Source organism: Melozone crissalis, unplaced genomic scaffold (genome assembly GCF_028551555.1).
Source record: "Melozone crissalis strain CALT ecotype California unplaced genomic scaffold, PUWL_Pcris_2 ptg000016l_1, whole genome shotgun sequence".
NCBI classification, from domain to species: domain Eukaryota; kingdom Metazoa; phylum Chordata; class Aves; order Passeriformes; family Passerellidae; genus Melozone; species Melozone crissalis.
Window position 1 is genome coordinate 18730550 of NW_026535794.1, and position 12344 is coordinate 18742893.

Genomic DNA, 12344 nt, shown 5'->3' on the forward strand with positions numbered 1-12344 from the left:
TGCCCAATCCCTGCATGCCCTTGTAAAAAGTCCCTTTCCAGCTCTCCTGTGGGCTCATTTTAGGTACTGGAAGGTGCTCTAAGGTGTCCTCAGAGCCTTCTCCTCTCCAGGCTGAAAACCACCAACTCTCTCAGCCTATCTGCACAGGACAGGTACTCCAGCCCTCTGATCATGCCCTTCCTCTACCTGAAGGAAACATTTCATTTTGTTAGCCTAAAGAATTCTACTTTCCTCAAAAACAGATTCCTTATTTCCCACATAGACTCATAGAATCTGCTGAGTTGGAAGGGACCCATCAGGATCATCGAGTCCAGCTCCTGGCCCTGCACAGCACCATCCCCAAAAGTCACACCATGTGCCTGAGGGTCCAAGAGCTTCTTGAACTCTGTCAGGCTTGCTGCTGTGACCACTTCCCTGGGGACCTACTTCAGTGAACAGGTCCCTGGGGACCTCTTCCAACCAACCTCTGGGTGAAGAAATTTTTCCTAAAAAAGAAATCTCCCTTCACACATCTTGAAGCCATTCCCTCAGGTCATGTCACTGGTCACCACAGAGAAGAGATCAGTGCCTGACCCTCCACTTCTCCCTGTGAAGGCGGGGGGAGAGGGGGCTCCTCTTGGTCTCCTTCAGTCTGAACAAGAGGAGTGATCTCAGCTGCTTCTCACACAGCTTCCTCTCCAGACTTTCACCATTCTCATGGCCCTCCTTTGGACACTCTAACAGTTAAATCTCGTTTTTATATTGTGGCACCCAAAACTGCCCCCAGCACTTGAGGTGAGGCCGCCCCAGAGCAGAGCAGAGCAGAGCAGAGCAGAGCAGAGCAGGACAATCCCTCCCTTGCCCTGCTGGCCATGCTGTCCCTGATGTCCCCCAGGACAGGGTTGGCCCTCCTGGCTGCCAGGGCACTGCTGGCTCATGTTCAGCTTGCCATGGACCAGGACCCCCAGGTCCCCTTCCTGTTCATACATTCAGGGCTGTCCCATCCCTGACACTTGACCTCATTAAATTTCACATGTCTGGTAATTGCCCAACCCTCTAATTAGTCCAGATCTTTCCCCAGAGCCTCTTTTAATGTAAATAACTGAAGAAACATGTATCTAAATTCAACCAGATTGTTTTAAGACTTATCTACAGAAAAAGATGCTCAAATAAGGGGCTTCCCAAGCTCTCTGAAGACACTTGCTGTTGAGTGAAGTGTTCAGATTGCTTTAGAAAGAAAAATCATGTCCCAGCAAGGTGTTATTCATTGAATAATGTTTTAATAAAAATTGTAAAACATTGTAATAATTATAACTTAGAGTGAAATTTTATAATTATTCAGGCTTTTAACAAATAGCAATCCTAAATGAAACACAAACAGAATATTTATCCCCCTCTCTATTTCAATTCATAATACACATAGAATACATAATATATACTATCTATAATAATTTTTCATGTATATATGTACATTACATATATAGTAGGCTCTATTTTAAGGATACAAAACTGCAACCTTAATCAAAGGACTTCTCACACTGCACATACTGAAATGCTATGTTCTTTCCTTTCTTGGTAAAAAAGTTTACCACTGCAAATATGGAGTTTATGCAAGTACAAGCAAAAGAGCAAGAAGAGACATGGCCATATGTCACCATCTGGCTAACTAAAGTACAGTTGAAGAGCATGAAGTATTTTTCAGAAGTTGAAGTTATTTTAAACAATACAAATAGGCTCTGAAAAATGGTATGATGCAACATAGTAAAGGCAACAAAAGAGTTTCTGCAGGCTGTAAAGGGGACTCAAAAAAAAAAGCCAGCAACCACAAAACACACACACATACACACACACATGAATTATGAGTAAGGAACACCATAACATAAGTTGAACTCCAGGAAATGAGATAAACTCTAAGTTTAGCCCTTACTTTTCCAAGACCCGGTAAGAATATAGGAATATGGAAACCGCTTCCATTAATAATTTTATCTTCAAAGAAATGTATTGGCTGTTTCCTTTTCTGAATTTTTGCTTTAGAAAGATCATCCTCATAAGCATTTTCAAGTCCTTTTGAAAACATGGATGACCTCTGCTGAGCATCCCAGATGAAACCTCTCCTGCCTTGTACAAAATTGTACTCATACTTCTTTGTCAACACGGGAAACGTCTCAGATGTGTTACTATCACGTTCATGATTTGATGTTATGTCTGCAAGGGTAGCCCTATTGTTTCATTTGAACTGCTCATTTACCAGGCTCTATTATGTTTGCAGATTTGCAAACCTAAGGACAGCAGTGGACATATAGGCCCATGTTGGTGTTCATTGTGTTAGAGGAATATTAGATAATCAGAAAATGGCAACCCGATAAAAATAAAAAAATGAAAGGAAGTTATAAAAGGAAATCTTGCTTTCATCAATAAATGTGAAAGTGATCTTGCTCACTGTCAATGAACAATAGAAAGCAGATGTCTTTACCTTGCATAATCTCAGACTATCTTGTATAGATGATAACATCAGATAGCCAAAAAGGTTTTAAAAGAGTTCTGTGCTATAGACAATGCTTCTCTACCAGCTGATCCATATTTTGCTTTGAAATTCCCATCTACAATAGTCCCAAGACATTTGAAATATTAATAAATGAGGTGAGGTTTTCCCCCTAATAGCCTAATCACCTGTTACTCTTCTTTTAGAGCAAGCTTCTGTATCCAGTTGGGTTTTTTTAAATTCTCATCTCCAATCCACAGAACCTTAGATTTCATATCTTTCATGTTACTGTCACACAGAAATTCCACGTCTCACTGAAGAGAACTGTTATTTTTCTTTTTCCATATTATCTATCTAGATTTTAAAATAAAATTCTTTTTCCTCTACCATCTAAGCTTCCTTATGGCAGGTCTTTCCTTACTGCAGTTTCTTGCTTCCCAATTCACATCTAAAAAGACTGGTACAGTTGAATGTGTCCACTCATTGCTGACATCAGTTCCTAAATTCCCAGTTTCTAGTATGAAATAGTGTGAGGAGCCCTTCAGTGCAGGATATTCTGTCTGGGTCTAAATTTTATTTATATTCATATTGATGCACTTCAGTTGTTATTAAACACCACAATTTTAATATAAATCTTGCAATTGCCACTACTGTTCTTAAAGGGGTAGTAGACATCCTTATCATGCGGACAGTAAGTTTTTAGTGGGCTTTTTGGCTATGGTTGGAGGAAACTTCAATGTATGCCTTTAAGAATTGTAGAATCTTAGGATGATTGTTGGAACGTGATCTTGACAATTATCTAGTTCTGCTGTGGGCAGGGCACACTTTCCAGTAGACCAGGTTTCTCAGAGCCCCATCCAACTTGGCCTTGAGCACCTCCAGGGACAGGGCATCCACAACTTCCCTGGGCAACCTGTTCCAGTGCCTCACCACCCTCTCAGTCAAGAATTTTTTCCCAAGATCTCATCTAAACCTACTGTCTTTCAAGTCAAACCCATTCCCCCTTATCCTGTCACTACGTGCCCTCGTAAACAGTCTTGCTCCGTCCTTTCTGTAAGTTCTCTTCTGGTACCTGGAAGGATGATATCACAAAAAACAAAACAAAACAAAACAAAACAAAACAAAAACAAACAAACAAACAAAATCAACGCCAAACCACCAACACGAAAACCAAACCAAAACAAAACAACAAAAAAAACCCACCAAAAAACCCCAAAGTCAAAACAAACAAAAACCCCCCCAACTTTTAAAACTTTAACTCACTTTGAAGGTCTACAGACACTTGGCCCTCAGTTCACGGGCAAGCGCCGAGGAGCCAGACCCCCCGGGAGCCGGGGCACGGCCCGAGGGCTTCGGCCGCTAACGCACCGCCCTCCCGACACCGCCGATGCCGCCCGGCACCGCCGCGGCCCGGGGGCTGTACCGGTGATTTGTGCTCACTGCCCAGAGCCCCGCTGCCCTCGGCGCTGCCAACGCTGCCCGGCCTCGCCCGCAGCCAGCGGAGCGCAGCGCCCGCGCCCCCCGCGCCGCCCGGGGGCGATCGCGCAGCGCCGCCCGCGCCGCTGCTTCGGCGTTGCCGGGAGACGGCGGCGGCCGCGCCTGAGGGAGGCCGGGCCTGAGGGAGCCGGCCCGTCGCCCCCGCGCCTCCTTCCTTCCCTCCGCTCGGCCGGTTGTCCCTGGGCAACGGCTTCGAGCGTTTCGTGAGAGCTCCCAGAAGCCTTCGGGGAAGCGTTTCGCCGTGGCACACGCGTTTAATCCAGTTCTTCACGGTGTATCCCGACTCCGAAGTGCCGGTGACGCTGCTTTGAGGGAAACTTCAAGTCGCTAATGCTGATGGGTGCTGGGTAATGATGGAAAAAGGAAGCAGTTATTTCTGCAGACTAAAGGAAAAGGCTGCTTACTCACCCAAAGACACAGTTTTTGAAAATTAACCGTGTGCAGTCTGTCTAAAATTTGCAAGTTGCTGTGTTCACGACTTTTGTGATTTTTTTTCAACCCCGTTTCACTGTCTATTTTCAGAGCATTCATGGAAAAAAAAAAAAAAAAAAAGAGAAAAAGAAGTGGAAGCCAGCAGCTTTCAGGAGAAATGGGCAAAGCCTCTCCCCAGGTAGAGCACGGCTCTGTGTCAGTCAGAGCCCCGTGGGCAGACATCGGCCCAGAGGCACAGCGGGCCCGAGGGGCGACCTCCTTTCCTCAGCTCCGGGCTGGTGGTGCAGGAAGCTGTGCCCTGTGGAGAATTGTGCTAGTCTCAATTCATTCCAGTGTTCTCTTTTGCCAGCCAGGGCTGTTTTGGAAGGAATCCTAAGCTGAATTCTGGAATCAAATAACGTTTTCTACTTAAAACGCAGCATAATTGCTATCAGTAGCTGCAGGAGTAACAGAAATCAGGCAAATATAATCATTTGGGGCCTCAAAGTCAGGTAAGTAATAGGTAAAGAAATTACAGCTGGTACTGTCTCTCTCCTGTGATTCCTTTTAATCATAAATATCATTGCTTTCTCCCAGATTTCTTACAATGTTATAAATATAAATTTAGTTCTATTTTTATAAGCCATATCATTCTGTTGAGATCATGGCAGAAAGTATCCTGGCCTCACACTATGACAAATATGTACCATCATAACAGAAGAGCCAGTGGATCATTTTCAGCCATAGGCGAGACATATGTAAAGCATCTCCTTCCACTTTCAACATCATAACTCCTATAGAAAATGTATGGAGATTTGTAGTTGTCTTCCTTGGAAAGTAACTGCCATGACAAGTCAAGAACAATTTATACTGACTGGTACCTCTGGAGATAGAGAAAATCACACTTTGTTTTCAGAAACTTTGTGACTGACTGGCTGACTTTCCATAAAACCTGAGCAATGGAAGTCTCAGGTTTACAGTGGTTAGTAGAGTCTCACCCTGGCAGGAAAGGAAGCAAAAACTTTCGGTAGAGGCAAGTCACCAGCTTCCCTAACTTCTTCATGGACTTTTCTCTAAACGGTAGGCACCACAGTGACAGGTAGATGCTATAAATGTAAGAGATGGATGTAAATAGTAAAGGCAAAAATTTGGGTTTAACTCTATGCTGGACATGGCTGGGCTGCAGATACTTGTCTTCATAGCAGCTTGTATGTTGCCATGTTGTAGGTTTGTGACCAAACTGTGCTAATTACACTCTTGCTAAGCTGTGCTTGCACAATGTCAGGGCCACACATCTGTTTCTCTCACTGCCCTGCCAGGGGGTAGACTGGGGGTGAGCAGGAGTTTGGGAAGGGGAGCTTCCAAACTCCAGCTGGGAGAGCTAACCCTGACTGACCAAGGGGTGATTTTATGCCAAATCACATTAGGTTCAGCAATAAAGTTGGAGGGTGGTCTTCCTTGGGGACTGGCTGGGCCCTTGCCTGCTGCTGGGAGGTGCTAAGTCTTTGCAGATCATTGGGGTTTTTTAAAACCTTTTCTTCATTTATTACACAGTCTTTATCTTGAGCCATTTGTTGTTTTCTCACTTCTCTTTTTCTAATTCTGTCCTGCATCCTGCTGTGGGTGTGGAGGTACAGTGATCAAGCAGCCCAGTGGTACATAGTTGCTGCTTGGGATCTCCTTATGCCAAACACAATATCCATTACTGGGAAAGCTTGTCTTTTTTTTTTTTTTTTTTTGTCATCAGTAATGGTAGTTCTTGTTGCTATTTCAAACATAATTCTGGCCAACTGCTAGCTGGTTAGATATTTTCCTTGTTTCATAAAATGATCACATAGAAGATATACAGATGCAGAGTCCAGTGGAAGAGGAGGGACATGGTAACCAGGTGCACATTCACCCTGCATTTCAATACACTCACATAGAACCATGGGCTTGGTTGTCCTTGAGGACTAAAGGGTCTTCTACAGGTAGGAAAAGCACAGGTACTCTCAGACTCGTAGCCAGGACATTTAACAAATTTTGTGAAGAGTGTGAGTCTGTTTTGTGAAGCAGAAAGGAAGGTGACAACAGCAGATGACCAGGAGAAAGTCAAGCCTGCAGTGACAGAAAGGAGACTTGGTGTTTTTATTTTCATCTGTGTCTGCCATGAGAAGTGGCTATCAAACACTGTGTGACAGACATATAATTGCAGTATTTTTACCTGTGTTTTCGCAAAATTATACAAATATATCAATAAAAATATTTTAAAATTTAATTTTGTGGAAATTTTCTGAATGTGTCTTTAAGTAACAACTTACTAATAAGGAAGCAAAGGGAGAGAGCAAATGAGAACAGCTACAAAATGCCATGAAAACTCACAACAGGCAGAGAGTCAGAAATGACAGAATCCACAGAAAAACAGAATATTCTGAGTTGGAGGGGATTCATGAGGATCATTGAGTCCTACTCTTGGCCCTGCTCAAGACAGCCCCAAGAATAACAGCACGAGCCTAAGAGCATTGTCCAAACACTTGAGCTCAATATTTAATTGAAATATAATTTATTCTAATGCTAAAAAATATACAAACAAAAATAATATGTATTGCATTAAAGATAGGAGATTATGAAATAACTTCCTAGAGACTCAATACCTAACAGAGCGAAAAACTCTATAATTACAAGAGCTTTATTAACTACACATTTTAATGAAATTTTGTGACTAAACTTTTGATAAAGCCACTATAGAATTTGTGTGCAGTCCTGTGAAGGGACAGGGCTAATCAGTTTGATTAATTTAAAGGTTCTGAAAAAAAACCCTCAAGTATGAATTAAAAACATATTTGAAAGAATATTGGGGAACGACATTTTAAAACATTTCAAATATTTAATTTCAAAAGGTATTTAAATGAATAAGCAACAGCCAAATCAAAGTACTTGTTGAATTTAAGTGTTGGAAATTTGCATGTTGAAGTGTTCAAAATTATCTTTCTGCTTTTACTGGAAGTGCCACTGGGGGAGTAATTTCTCATTTCCTGAAACATCAGAAGTAGAATTACTATTTGCTGCAGTGCTTGTATGAAATAATTCTTTTCTTCCATTAAAAAAAAATCATAATTTATGCTTTAAGAAATACCTGATGACATACAGTACAAACAGTCTTGTCATATAACATGTTTTATATCAGTCTCAAAAGACACTTAAAAGGAACTTTCCTTTTCTGACAAGAAGCAGCTGGCTTAAGGAGTGATGAATTTACAACACATCATCTTGGCATTTCAGTTTTCTGTATTACTTCACACATTAAATTACTCAATATCAATGTAAATGGACCTCTTTCTCTAGGGAAAAAAAAAAAGAAATCAAAACAGAGAACAAGCCTTTCCTTCTTTCAATTTGCAAGTGAGATTTGTAAGTCTTCATTTTTCATAGGCACCCTGCCTGAACAAGTGTATGGTATGGGAGTATTGAAAAATGTTCCCCCAGTGTAGTTGTATTCTCTTCTATAAACCAATAACATTAAATTCATGAATTGTAACTTTTAGCAAATAGCATAGCACTATCATTTAGAAACTGATGACCTGCAGCCACACCTTGTACCTAGTGCTGGTCATGAAATGTCACGTCAGTGCATGTGTATGTGTGTATTTCATAGCTTGAGACTCTCAGGAAGGGACAGGTGGTTCAGCAGTGAAAGCTTTAAGCCAGGAGTTGTGACCACAGAGCTTTCTGTGTAATCTTGAATAAAATGCATAAAATGAAACCAATTTAGTTATTTAACAGAAATTACCAAATACTTCAGTATTTCTATACGTGAATTTCTGCCTATGAAACTGGGGACTTCTGAAATTTTCATCATACACAGTGTTTTGAGATGAAATTCATTACAGTCCTCAAAAATTGTTGCTGCAGCTCATAAACATTACAAAACCGGGAAGGACATGCTTGAGTCGTACCTGGGAAATCAATATGTGGCACACGTATTCCTTAGGGCATATGCATCCCAAGAAAATGAGAGTCACCATGACTATCACATTTTTTGTAAAAGTAGGTTAGGAGTGACCACTGTAAGCTAATATAAATGAACATGTACAAGTATAGTTTTTATCTAAAGTGGTGTTTGAAAACTGTAGATATTTATCAGAGATGTTGAAGGATGACTGCAAGGAATGACTGAAGGAAGGGAAGAAACTGAAGAAATTTTTGACTTTATATCTAACACAGATCAGATAATTCTGCCTAAATATTTTCACATCTCTTAGCAAATATATTTTAAACTTTGTTTTCCCAAGACATAGATCCTTTTAAAGGCTAAACTGAGTCAGTTCTCAGGATACTGTTAAGTGTCATCCTGGACAGATTGTTTGATATCAGGCGTTCTCAGAAACCGCACTCTCCTGTGCCAATGAAGGAATATACATAACGAAGATTGTGCTTAAAAATAATGAAGATTGTCTTTAAAAACCCCAAGACTTTTCTTGCCCAAATTTCAATGTACAGCTTCATTCTTCAAAGATGAAATATTCTGTAGTGTCCTCAGGACAAATTGTGCTGCATTGTTTCCATTCTTGTAGCAGCACCGATCCTCTGAAGCCTTGCCAAAGGCTGTGTTTCAGCAAGGCAGTGTTGTTTTCTGTTCTTATCTTGCATTTGAAGGCTAGAGTCACAAAATATAGAAGATAGTTCAATGAATATTTTTAAGTTGATTCAATACTGCAGTATTCAAAATGAAAATTATTCTTTATCAAAGTCTTTGCGCTTTTAATTATAGATTTCTCAGAATTTGAGGGTTTGGTCCCTTTCTTTTTCTCCCTATGTTTCTTTCAGATTCGAAGGGGAAATTGAGCAATTTTTTCACTTTTCTTCAGTTCCTTTTCATAAATCTACTCTGTAATTTAAATAACTCTCTCAAGTCAAAAAAACCAGTACAGAGTACACAAATACAGTCGCATTTTTCTTTTTCTTACTGTGCAACTTTTAAAATCTTAAGGCAAAATATCGCTGCATTTAAGAGGAAAAAAATTCCCCTGTATAGGGTTTGTTTTGTTTAATTCTGCAAACAGAAAGGAAATAAACATTTTAAAGCCTGAGGTTATGCACATGAGTCATAAAAATAAATTTTCCTTAGAAAGATACTAGTTTGGATGAAAGTCCCATTGTGTTGGTTTTTTTTTTAAACTGGAAATTCACTTTATGTCTAGAAAATGGGTTCAGAAATGAACCCAATATTATTTAAAATATTTTGAGTTGTCAATCTATATATTAGTTTTAGTTATTATTTATTACATTCTTTACTTTTACCTGGATATGTCTCTCTGTTGTCCTTTCTGATGTTAAGTTGTGAGAGTATGTCAATAGCCTGTTACTATTGCAAAAAGTCAGATGCCTGTATTTAGAGATATCTAAATATATTCAAGCTGCTTTCTTCCCTTTTCCCATCACAGTCAGTTAGTGGAACTTTTGTAAGATTCAGTGCACCTATTTGTTCCCACACCCTACAAATGCTTGTTTTGGAGTGCTTTTGCCAGACCCACCAGAATGAGAGCCCAGCATCTTGCTGGCCAACTGCTCAGTGAATGGGTAACTTGGAAGGAGCCAGCACTGCTGTCTACCTGCTTGCAGTGCCAGGCCTTACTGTTAGAATAGTGTCATTCACATTTTCAATTAGATCTAGATATAGATTTAGATCTATCAGCCAAGCTCTTCTTATAATTTTGCTCCTAAAAGTGCTAGACAAAGTGGAAGAGGAGCACAGAAAGCAAGATAAGCCGTGCTTTAGTCAGTAACCTTGAACTGCATGGAAATAAATGAGACTCTCGTTTTTACTTGAAATTATTTTGAATTTCACACATTTCGTGTGTCAATTACCATCCAGTTCTTGGTTTGGCATTATTTGTGTTGAAAATTACCTTGGCATATTTTCAGCCTACCAAAATGCTCCATATTTCTGGATTTTAAGAAATTGGTCATCAGCCCTTTGAGATGTTTGTTGGGGTGCATTTAGGAGTTTTGGTAGGATTTCTGCACAGAATTGGTTCAGAGCTGCATTTAGTTTAGAATATTAAATAAGATGCTTACTAACATTAACATTTCTTGCAACACATCCCTCCTTTTTTTCTGCTTTTCCTCTGTTCAGTTAGGTGTCATTGGATCTGGCACTCCCTTTGACTCGAGAAGAATTGCAGTTTTTGTACTTGCCCATTCCTAATTTCTGAGTGGATACGTACTAACTAATGCACCTTTTGCTATGCTTAAATTGGACGAGGACTAAATGCTGTGTGGTTTTGCAAAATCACTGTTGTCCAGAATAGCAATAATTCAAAGTTAGTTGCTTTACATGGCTCGTTTATAGAGCAGAGCAGAAACTTTTCAAAGAACTTGGGAAGTTCAGGCTTGAGGATATGGTTTCCAATGCAGAGAGTAATGGTATTGGGGAAAGCTTTTAGATATATGTGTATTTTGTTGCCTACCTTATGGTCAGTGAGATACACAAATGACTGTACCCAGATGGAATCAGGTCTGTCTTTGTGGTACCCCAGGATCTTGTTCTTTTCACCATTCACATTCAGGAACTGTCTTGCAGAATTAAAGCAGGAGTGACAAGGGGAAGGATGCAAGGCAGAGACTTCATGGGGTTTGGTTCCTGACACAAGACACATGAAGCTAACCACACTCAAACCAGGGTACTCAGAAGCATTCCCTTTTTTATTTTTTAAGCTCTTTTCATAAAGATGACTGATTTGAAGATGTGCTGGATTTATGATTACTTGCTTTCTAAACATTTAAATCTGTACACTAGCACTGCTTCTCATCACTTGCTGGTTTGTTGTGGTGATGTGTTAAACTGAGCAGGTAGGAGAGAAGCTTGCTTGCTTGCCTGCAAAGGGAAATCAGATTTTAAAAGCATTTACAAAAGAATGGCTGGTGTCTGCTTGCAGACTTGCTGGCATATTTTAAATTTGGCCTTCATATTGGAAGTTTTTTAGTCTACTGATACCAAAGTGTGTATTTAACAGCTTCCCACATCAAATTGGGCAAAGATTAATGTGACCACTTTTTCTTGTTCAGCCCAACTTTTGAGACATTTTTGGTTGCAAAAGCTGTTTATGCAGCCCATGCAGTTAAGCAATGGGTTAACTGTTTCCTTGTGACAGTTCCTCAGTTGCTATAGATTAGCAGAGCTGACTTCAGCAGAAGCAGATCTATTTCCAGCAGCTCAGGATATGGTCTCCTGAGCTATATTACAATTAAACAAACTTGTTCAATTAGCAACAATTACTTTTGACAGTGAAAGGATAATAGAGGATTTTGCTTACAGGTGTCTCCCTTTGATCTTAGTCCATTGAACCGTTTAATGATTCTGTTTTGTTTGGTGCTGCAAGCTATCAACTAGACAAAAAAAAATTAGTTCTATCATTTTCAAAGGCCTTTGCCATTAAATGTTCATTACTAAATCTATTTGTGTGTGACTTAGGAGGCAGTAGCAGCAAGAAGAGCTGCAGTGAAAAACAGCAAAATGAGAAGACATGCAAGGTGCACAGAGGAGGCTGAAATGGATTGCTTGATGACAAAGCTGGAGCATGAACAGTCAGAGAAATAAATCAAAGAAATGTTTTGCTTGTTCTGTTGGATTTTCCTATATTTGTGCAGGGGGCAGGGTCATATGCTTAGGATTACAGCTAATGTGCCTTTCAAACAAAAAAAGCCATTCTCTAGGGTTTATATTTTCTTTTCTCCAAACTCGTGAATTCAATGTTGAAGTCATTAGCAATTTATGGGAGAAGATAAATAGCCCTTCAGGTCTCCCTGACTGGACTGAAGAATCTAGATGCAATATTTCCCCAAATGACAGCTTGATGCCAATCCTTATCTCTAGCTACTGCAGCCTGGTTGCATGTTATATTAAAAAAAGGCTGAGAGTAACAAAGTTACTGAAGACCAACACAGACATACTGACATTCTTTAGAACAAGTATTTCATATTAGGCAGACTTATA

General features: G+C 40.1%; 1 protein-coding gene across 2 annotated transcripts in view; it reads right to left on the reverse strand.

Annotated features, from left to right (window-relative positions):
• ARMC3 (armadillo repeat containing 3) overlaps window positions 1–3788 on the reverse strand; it is a 61969-nt gene extending 58181 nt beyond the window's left edge. For both annotated transcript variants that reach the window (XM_054273594.1, XM_054273593.1), the window contains exon 1: window positions 3725–3788. The gene's annotated coding sequence lies outside the window, so the exon portion shown is untranslated. The remainder of the gene's footprint in view (window positions 1–3724) is intronic.
• Window positions 3789–12344: the final 8556 nt, after the last annotated feature.